This window comes from Manis javanica, chromosome 15 (assembly GCF_040802235.1).
Source record: "Manis javanica isolate MJ-LG chromosome 15, MJ_LKY, whole genome shotgun sequence".
NCBI classification, from domain to species: Eukaryota; Metazoa; Chordata; class Mammalia; order Pholidota; family Manidae; genus Manis; species Manis javanica.
The window spans coordinates 47,478,879-47,489,796 of record NC_133170.1 but is presented as its reverse complement, the minus strand read 5'-3'; positions in this window follow the sequence as shown (position 1 = coordinate 47,489,796).

Genomic DNA, 10,918 nt, shown 5'->3' with positions numbered 1-10,918 from the left:
ACAATAAAAATCAGCAGTGAATAAAGGTCTAAAGCCAGAAAAGAAGCTAAGCCAGAAGGAAAATAAATATATCCCAGTAAAATCTAAACCTTCATAGCCCGCAAACTTCAGGCATTTGCAGTGTCTGCAGCTAAAGGTGCATTTTATTTTATCAGTGGGTTTTGTTTTCTTCCTTAACTTCTCAGCCATGTCTCCCAGAAGTATACTCCAACCCAGACTGAAGGTACGCTCTGAAATTAGCATATCATATATGAATCAGCCTTCTCTTGGCTCTTAAACCCTTTAATAATTAGCTTTGTAATCTAATGCATACAGTGGCTACAGGCAAATTCAGTGAGTGAGAAAATCCATTTAAAACAGTTGCCAAAAGTTCCAGTATTTTCTCAAATTTACTAGGCTAATTCAATTTCTTGGCATAACTGAGAATGGTCACCAGATCTGCCAGCCTTTTCTGGCTTTCCTTAACGTTGGAAATGTATTGAGAACCAGTCTCCAGTTTTTTTTGGAGCCTTCTTCTGATGTCCTCCCTGAATGAAAGAAGTGTGGTCACAGAAATGACAGAAGTTTGTCATCTGTCCCACCTCAGATTGGAGCAGGGGTTGAACTACATACACGTGAACCATCCCCAAAGCTCCATAACTCCCACTGTGTGTTACCAACAAAGGTAACAGAACTGCATGGGAGACAGCAATGGGGTTGTTTTCTTGAAAGAACTACAGAGACCAAATTATACAATTTCTAACACTGGGCTATTCAGGGGCCTGGTAAACACAGAAACCACAAGAGGGGAGGGAGAGGGAAAAAGGGGAACAGGATGTCTGCTCTAATTCCACATTCATTTTGCTGTGCCCTGCTGTATAACAATATCAGCTCTATGTAATACAATCAAATGTGGTTTCTGTGTCTTTAAGGCCCAGAAAGTTTGGGCAATGGATAGGTTGCCATGGCAACTTGTAATTCTACTGTCTACTAAATTGAAAAGCAATAATAGAAAATCCCTAGCAAATAAAGTGTGATACCTCTCACTAACAACTACCTATTTATTACAGTCTGGCCTTGAGTGCCCAAAAATGCAAACACCTAGAATCCTTTGCTATGTTTGAATGAAACCGAGCTGTTTTCTTTTTTTTCCTTTAGAAAAGCTCTCAGACTGAAACAAAAGAAAACAAACAAATTTCTAAGAGTTTAGATGTCAGGCCTCTTCAACAGCCCCAGAAAAATGCCTGGGACCATACTAAGCTTTGAGATGTGTGCTTTGCACATATACATACAAAGTTTTTTAAGATTGTAACTCCAATAAAATATGAATAAGATCCACCAGTAATCAATTTAAATAACATTTTTTGAAAAGACTATTGAGCATTTTGTCAGATTCTAGAGCTATAAAAATTAAGGAGGACCCAGACTCTGACCTCTGTAAGATCATATTTGAGGAATAGGGGGAAAGACAGATACATAAATTCTATGACCAGGTTTCCCAAGTGTTATTGGCTGAATTGTGCCTCCACCGCCCAAAACCCATATGTTGATGTCCTAACCCCCAATATCTCAATGTAACCATTTTGGAGATAGAATCTTTAAAGAGGTAATTATGTTAAAGGAAGGTGTTTAGGGCCAACCCTAACCCAATCTCACTGGTATCCTTACAGGAAGAGGAAATTTGAACAAAGACACATGCAGAGGGAGGACAAAGGAAGACACAGGGGAGGATGGCCATCTACAGGCCAATGAGACAGGCCTGGAGCAGACCTTCCCCCCATGGCCCTCAGAAGGAGCCAACCCTGCCGACACTTTGATCTCAGACTTCCACCCTCCAGAACTGTAAGAAATAAATTTCTGTTGCTTACCACCCAGCCTGCGGTGCTTCGCTGTGGCAGCCCTAGCAAACTATGCACCAAACTGTATCCTTGTGGAGTGCTGGTTCTCAAGCTTTTAGCTGCATCCATGTCTCCTGGAGGGCATATGAACACACAGACTGCTGGGCCCAACCCCAGAGTGTCCTGTCCAGGAGGACTGAAGCGGGCCTCCAATCTAAGGCAATGCTGCTGCTGATCTGAGCACTGCCCCTCAAGAGCCTCATTCAAGGAGGGGCAAATGAAAGACAGAGACTGCATCTAATCCTGCCAGACTCAGGTCAGGAGGCCTCTTGCTCCCTCCTTCGTGAGTCTAGAATGGAAAGGATTCTAACCTGAGCTTCTTGTAAAGGTGCAGTCACCAGCAGTGAGCTGCCCAGGTGTGATTGCCCCGCAGGAGAACACGATCAAAAAGTTGCATCCTGCAGAGATCCTAAACTCTAAGACACAGGAACCCTGTCCACTACTAAAACATGGTTCATGAATGAGTCTTGGGTTCTGATCAATTAGACCAGGAATTGTCCCTTCACCAAGAAGTTCACTAGGCAAGTCCATTCAGACAGATGCAGAGGACCAAGCAAACAGCACAGAACTACTCCCTCTTGCCCACCTTACAAACGGGTTACTGGGAAATCTGAAGTCCAAAGGCTGTCCCACTCTCCTTAGGCCAGAACCCATACCCACATAAGGATCATATTCTAGCCACCTGAACTCCCTGCCCAAACGGCCCTGGATTCACCTATTGCTTTGGTCCTACTGCAGATGGACCACATTGCCAGTATACATAGCACTTAGGCCCAAGGGATAGCAAATAGGATGAATGTTTGAGAGAGAAAGTGAGCAGAGGTTGGACTAGGAGCTGGGGTATCCACAATCATGTATGCAAGGCTCATCAGTGCACCAGTACTTCAGGTGGAATGAGCCATCTTCAGTATTTACTGGTTTCCATGGTATCAATACTCTCACCATGGCCAATTTCAAGATACCAGTGTGAAGTCAACCAGTTCACAGAATCCCTGGAAAAATAGCTCCTCATCCTATGGGACAAAGTCAGGAGCAGGAAAAGAACAAGAACAGTCTGGCAGCCTTCTTTTACATTCTTGCCCTGGCTCTGTTATACTAAAGGTAAGCCAATCGCATCATTTCTGTATAACCAGGATGTTGCTCTGGTTACAACAGACGGTGGCCTTCAATGCTAAGCTCAGTCACAAAGGAGGATCTTTCCTCCACAAGTACTCCATGCAGAAAACAATATTGTTGGTTGCCCACCAGATAGTATTCTCTTTCTGGAAGAGTCTGCTGCTCTCTACAGAGACTGAAAATTGCTATGCATTTGCTTTCCAGTCTCCCTTAGAGCATGAGACCCAATCCGGCCAATAGGAGCTGAGAGGAAAAGTCTCCTGGGGCCTCCTGAGAACAGTTTCCCCCTAATAAACAAGAGGAAGGTCTTTCCTCTTCTCTGGACACAGTGCATCTGCTATGATGCCTAATGGTGTCACCAATCTTGCAACCATGTATAAAATTACAAAAACACATAAGACCACAAACAAGGATCAAAAATCAGGTTTTTCTTTAATTAATTGGTAAATATACATAACATAAAATTTACTATCTTAACCATTTTTTAAGCATACAGTTCAGTAGTGTTAAGTGCAATCACATTATTTTTGCAAACAATCCCCAGAACTTGTTTCATTTTGCAAAACTGAAACTCTGTAACAGCTCCCACTCCCACCACCTCCTCCCTCCCCAGGCAACCACCACTCTACTCTACCTTGGCTCCATGAATGTGGCTCTAGATACTTCAAATAAGTGGAATCATACAGCGTAAAGTCCATCCATGCTGTAGAAGGTGTCAAAATATCCTTCCTTTTTAAGGGAGAATAATACTCCATTGCATGTATAGACCACAAGTTATGTATCCATTCATCTGTCAATGGACACGAGTTACTTCCACCATTTGATTATTGTGAATAATGCTGCTCTCTCGTGGATGTGCAAATATGTCTTCAAGACCTTCCTTTCGATTATTTCAGGTATAGATCCAGTTTTAAATTCTTTTTATTTTTTTAAGGAACCACAAATTTTTTTAATTGTATTAATTTTTGTGGAACCACCACAGCAGCTGTACCATTAATTTCCATAATATTAATTTCTGTGGAGCCACCATAGCAGCTGTACTGTTTTACATTCCCACCAACAGTACACAGTGGTTCCAGTTTTTCCACATCCTTGCCAACATGTTTCTTTTCTTTTTTTGTTTGTTTGCTAATAGCCAATCTATGGGTGTGAGGTGAGTTCCTAGGTTGTTGATGGCATTTGGAGCCACTGAACCAGCCTAGAATTGCCATCTCCAGCAGGAAATGAATAATAAATATCCTAACGTTGAACTCCCTATTAGATAGGTATTAAGCATTTTGTAACTGATGCATTGCTCTTTCTATAAGAACCCAAACAGAAAGGATTCTCTTCATGATTTAATTCTCTGCTTCTCATACGTTCCATTAGACACTGCTTCCTGCACTCTTGACACCTAAACTAACACAAATCCTAACCCAGGGTCAAGTCATGATGTAGTATAATTACAAGAACAAAGTAGTGTTTGTAACAGCTCTATCCATAATAACCAAATAATGGAAAGAGCCCAGATCTCCAGCAACAGGATAAACGGTGGTATGTCCATACAAAGGAATACTACTTAGCAATTAAAAGGAACAAAATCACTGATACATGAATTGTGAATCTCACAAGTTATGAGTGAAGAAGCCTTATACAAGAGTACATACTGCAATGATTCCATTTATGTACTACAAAATATTTTACACTTTTACTACAAAATTTTCCATTTTTATTAGGATCAAAAGATGAAGTGCTGCCGTGCAGGAAAGGTCTAAGCTTGAGCATATACTCTTCACCTAAATATTCAGGCCCCAGCAGAGCCCTGACGGGGGAGCCCAGTGCCACTGGGCCACGGATTTCCCCTCCTTCTTCAGGGTTTGTGCTATTCTCCAGTTCTAGTTGCCCCTTTCTGTGGGCCTTGGAACCTTGGGGGATATGAAATTCCCAGACATGACCCCTCCTTCCCTGCACCCTTCCTACTCCCAGGCCTCAAGAGATGACTGAGTTAAAGGTATTGTGAGCCTGAGCACTGAGGTAGGGCAGGAGAGTGGGAAGTTACACCACAAGGACCATGGCTAGATGGCAGCAGGGTGTAATATCATACCAAGTTAAGGCAAGGGTGATCCATCAAATTTGGCTGCAAGAACCATTCTTCTGTCGTCCCACCCCTCTACAAAAACATACCCCACATTCTTCACTTTCTGGCTTTTTTCTTTTCTGTGTTGTTTATGTACCATCATATCACAAATGTCAGCCTGAAAGGGATCCTGGAGGGCATAGAGTTCAATCCCCTCACTTTACAGAGAGGACCTGAACCCAGAAAAGCAAAATGACCGTCTCCAGACCATTGAAGAGCAAAATCACAACCAGGACATTATCCTCAACCATCAGCAAATGGTGAGAATATTCAAAACTCAAAAACATGTTCTTCCTTCCCTTTCAGGGTACTTATGCTATTTTTACTATCAAGAACCAGTAAGCTGATGATTTCTGCCCTTTGTAATAGATGTATACCATGGATAATACTCAGGACCTTCTCTATTTACATCCTCCCTCATCCATAGGGGACACAGTTTCAATACCCCCAGTGGAGGTCTGAAGCCGCAGTGTGGAACCCTACCATAGGGAAAATGGAAGTTCTGATGGCCAGGATCCTCACCTAACCCTAATCTACTTGCTGATGTAACTGGTCTGCTGCTAGGCTACTGCCTTCCACACCTGCTGGCAATGAGCCATCATTGTCAGTGTTATTATATAAAGAGCTCCACCCAGTGCTCCTCCCAGAGGCAGAGACTGAGATGGATTGTGAATTTGCTAGAGGCAGACATGATTCTAGCACTTGACCTGCCACTGTGAGCATAAATCTTGGTATAAACCCTTTTACCTGCTACATTCTGTTGTTGTTATTTGATCTCACCAAATCCAGAGTGAACTTACCTGGGGCTGAAACCCTCCTGAAGACACCTACATATACTATGTTCTTTCCTACATGCCTATAATAAAGCTTAATTTATAAATGAGGCACAGTAGGGGATGAGCAACTAGTAATAAAATACAGTAACAATATACTGTAAGAAGTCATGTGAATGTGGTCTCTTCTCGGAATATTACTGGTCTGTACTTGCCCTTCTTGTGAAGATGGGAGATGACAAATGCGTACCTGAGGAGACGAAGTGAGGTGAATAACAATGTCACAGGCATTGTGACAGACTGATGTTGACCTTCTGCCCATCTGTCAGAAGGATTATCTGCTTCCAGCCACAGTGGACTGCAGAAAACTGGAACCAGCCAAAGCAAAACCACAGGTGCAAGGTTGGTGATGCAATATGGACTTGCCACTTGCTTAGGGCCTCCTGAGGAAGTCAATGGAAGTCAGTACCTGCAGGTTGAGGTCAGCACAGCTCCTAGCTGAGGACCTGAATCTGGAGCCCCTGTGGTGGGGTGGGCAGCACCTGTGGGAGCTGAGCCACACAACCACCCTGGGGCCACCTCCTCCAGGACCCTGTGAGCAGTGTCCCATCTCACATCCCCACAGGATGCCTCCTCTCCCCTCTTCTACTTACGTAATTTCCTAAGGAAAAACAATTACCTAATGTCTACAGGGCTCTGCTGTTGGCAAAGAATTTTTAATACATCTCATTTCGCCTTGCCACCACCTTAGGTGGTTTGTCCTTTTTACAGATGGGAGAAAAATGTATGTACACATTGGGGGAATAACATTAAAATCCTATTATGTATTGAATCCTTGACAAAGAGCTTCCCTTGTACTCATTCCCAAACAATTCCATGGGCATTAGCTCCCCATACGTACAGATCCAAGTAGACTTACTAAACACCACTCTACCAAGGACACCCCAAGCCCATTGCTCCTCTATTACCACAACAATTGAGAGCAACTCTGGGGCCCAAACACATGCCTTTTGTAGTTTAGCTCTCCACTCAAGAGCTTTGTGTACCTAAGTTACTTAAACTCTCTGAGCCTTGGTTTTCTTTATCTAGAAAACAGATTATCTCTTGTGGTGAATAGTGGTATGCTGGTAAACTAGCCTCCTGGGAGGAAAAACTGTGTGTGCGTGCGTGCATGCACATGTGTCTGTGCATATTATTTTTACCAAAAGGAATACAACTTATAAGATACATAATATTCTTTACTGTAAATTCCTAAGACCAATTCTCACAGAATGCATTCATTTTTGCCAGTTGCAATTGACTAGTTCTGACATGAGTGGTGATTGGTATTTTAAGGATATTAATGAAATGATAAAAACTGTTACAACTTGACTTGTCAATGATTGGAGCAACTCCTTTTCTGAATCAGATAATACTTTTCAAATAGTTTTCAGACAACTATAATTTCCTGCACTATTCACAATGTTTAATGACTGTAGACATGAGGCTTTTAATCTGTATTAACATTTTCTCTTTCTTAAGTCTAGACAGTCAATAAAAACACAAATCAATCCCTGATTCATAGCATTTGCAGCTTTCCCGGGTATTAAGAAATCCCATCATGGCCAGTTCTGAGTTACCAAATTGTCACATAGCAGGGAGTCGGGAAGAGATGTGCACAAACCTGCCATTATAAAGTTATTTCCACCATACATGTAAACACACAGGTATGGAACCTCAAAAGCATAAACAGTAAAATGTGAAATAATTAGGAAGTGTTAAGTTTTGAGTATTATCTTTTCAAATATAATTTAGTTGTAAGCTTATGTAATTTTTAATAACAGTTGTTTAACAAGCTCCCTAAATTCCTGAAATTGTAATAATCAGACCTCAGGAGCTCTTGCAAGCCAGCTCCAGCAGCAGTTGCTGACAATTACTGATGAAGATATGTGACTGGCGGCCATTTGTTCCACAGGCATACAACTCCCACGACTGTCTGGATTGGTGCCCCCTGGGCTTCCATGGAACTTCATTTTGCATTTGGGTTTAAAAAAAAACCCTGAGATGTAGATGTTCGACAAATGTTAAGTATTGAATCTCTAAACCATCAGACTACTCAAAAATCTTGTCAGATAAAACTACTTAGAATACAACATTTTGCTATGCTGATGGACAGTGACTGTAAAGTGGTTTATAGGGGGGACCTGGTATAGGGGAGAGCCTAGCAAACATAATATTCTTCATGTTAAGTGAAGATTAAAGATTTTAAAAAAAAGGAAGAGAAGGGGGATTACTCCCTGATAGGATAAAACTAACTGTAAATCAACGATTAATGCACGCTTTAAATATCCTTAATTTTGATCACTTAAAGGGTGTCAGATGATCAGCTATGGAGGTACACTTTTCTGATAATATTCCTTTCTCTTAAAAAAAAAAACAGTTCCTGTGTGGTGACCTCCAATGAGTTCTACACAATGGTATAAAGGGCATATCAAAGTGTGGGCAAAGGGTCTGTTTGTGTTTATACAGAGGATCAAAGCCTAATTTGGCTACCCAGAAAATGAACTAAGATATGATATGAAGAAGAACTTCCAACATCAGCACTCTCTGGAAGAGTCATACCAAAAGATGATCATCAAAAAACCTCAACAAAGATCCAGGCGACACTGCAGTTGTAGCTGCATCCATCCCACTGGTTCCTGGTCTTGCCATTGGAATGAAGAAGGAGATATCTAAGCTAGCCTGTGCTTTCAGTAAAACAACAAATTTGACTGGATCTATACTGTTGGAACTCAACCAAGAATTAGGAGAAGTGCAAGTTGTAGCACTCCAAAATCTTACAACTACAGACTTATCTACTGTTAAAAGAACATATGGGATGTGAACAGTTCCCAGGAATGGGTTGTTTTAATTTGTCTGATTTCTCTCAGACTGTTCAAGTACAGTTGGACTATATCCATATCATAGACAAATTTTCACAAATGCTAGGGTGCCTAACTGGTTTTCTTGGCTTCACTGGAGATGGCTGGTAATTATAGATCTGCTTTGGTTATGTAACTGTATTCCTATTATGTTAATGTGTGTGCACAATTTAATTAGGAGTTTAAAACCTATACATGCTTATGTTACTCTGCAAGAAGATATGTCAAAGAATCAATCTTCCCATGTTTTCTTCCATCTGCTACTTCTATAGCTTTTCTTCTTCCTTTCTAATTACAACCCTTCAGTAGAATTCGTGCCTCATATCGAAAATTACCAAGTATCATAATTCTTCCAAGTGGTAAAGATACCTCAAGACAAATACTGGGCATAGAAGCCACAGGGCATAAATCTGCAAAGATGTAAAAAGCTAACCTTTTCAAACAATATTGCTTCTCTCTCACTTACCAACTTTACATTTCCCTGTATGGCCCTGGAAGATGACTGGTTAGCCAGAGACGGGTAAGATTCCTCAAGGGAGGAACAACCTAAGACAGGCACAGTCGCAAGGGGGCCATCAGGTGAGAAATTGGGGATCAACAGTGGTGAGGCTTAGAACCTCACCCCCCCCGTTTTGAGAGAAAGCTTCTGCATCCGTGGATGTTTTATTGCCCTTGTCTAGCTCGCATTAGCACAGTCTACAGGCACACACATGATCATCTACAATTGCTCTCTTACAACACTAAACTATGTTTTCTACCTTTATCTTGCATCTACCTACCACTTCAGCATTTTATTTAAAAAAATAATAATAATAATAAAGGGAGAAATGTGGGATCCACATGTAAATCAAGTATAAAAATCAAATGAATATTCATATTTGACCTGATTGTTTATAGTTCATAATGCGTTATCAAAACCGCAAGTTTCTGTGATGAATGCCCTTGTACTGTTCACCATGTAAGAACTTATTCACTATGTAAGAATTCGTTCACCATGTAAGAACTTGTTCGTTATGCTTCAGAAGATTGGAGACTGACGAGAATTAGGCTTGAGATGGATTAATGATTGTGCATTGAGCATTGACCCCCCTATACAGAATTTTATTGTTAACAACCATTTGATCAATAAATATGAGATGCCCTCTCAAAATAAAAAAATCAAACGAATATTCATATTTGACCTGATTGTTTATAGTTCATAATGCATGATCAAAACCAAAAGTTTCTGTGATGACTGCCCTTGTACTGTTCACCATGTAAGAACTTATTCATTATGTATGAATTTGTTCACCATGTAAGAACTTGTTCGTTATGCTTCAGAAGATTGGAGACTGACGAGAATTAGGCTTGGGGTGGATTAATGGTTGTGCATTGAGCACTGACTCCCCTATACAGAACTTTATTGTTGTTAACAACCATTTGATCAGTAAGTATGAGAGATGCCCTCTCAAAAAAAAAAAACTACTTAGAAAAACAGTCACTGGAGGCAGCAAAGGAGAGAGAGAACAGAAGTATAGGTGCTTTCCACTTTGGAAACTACCCTACTTGTGTGTAACTGCAGAACCTGAACAGGAAATGAAATGGCTATTGTAGGGAGAAAAAGATGAGAACTTACCAACATAATAATGGAGGTGTGGGGGAACTGCTGGGGTTTAGGATAAGGAGAGTTCAGAGAAAAAAGAAATTACAGAAAAAAAGAGAGCTCACCTCACTTGTAAAGGTCATACACAATTCTGTGGACACCAGTAGGAAAATGGAAGAACAAAGCAGGAACACCTATTCATCTCCAACGAGCTCTAAGTGCTCAGCACAGGAAGAAACAAGGGTGGTTACTTGGAGAAGGTCTGGGGAAAAGCAAATCCCACTAAACCTTCCTTGAAGGATTCACAGTGAGTTCACTTGTTAGAGAACAGGACATGGTCGTCTCAGTAACTTTGTCTAGCCCAGCATTTCCAAATTTAACCAAGAAGCCCATTACTCCCAGCTAACAAGCAATTATCTCTACAATCTCTACAAAGCAGCGATGTTACTGGTTTGGGAAATAACTGCAGGGAATGCTGGTGTTAACTGCCTTAGCTTAGCTGGCATGGCTATCATCACTGGCCAAGGGGGAGGGGGTGGGGCATCTTGCTAAAG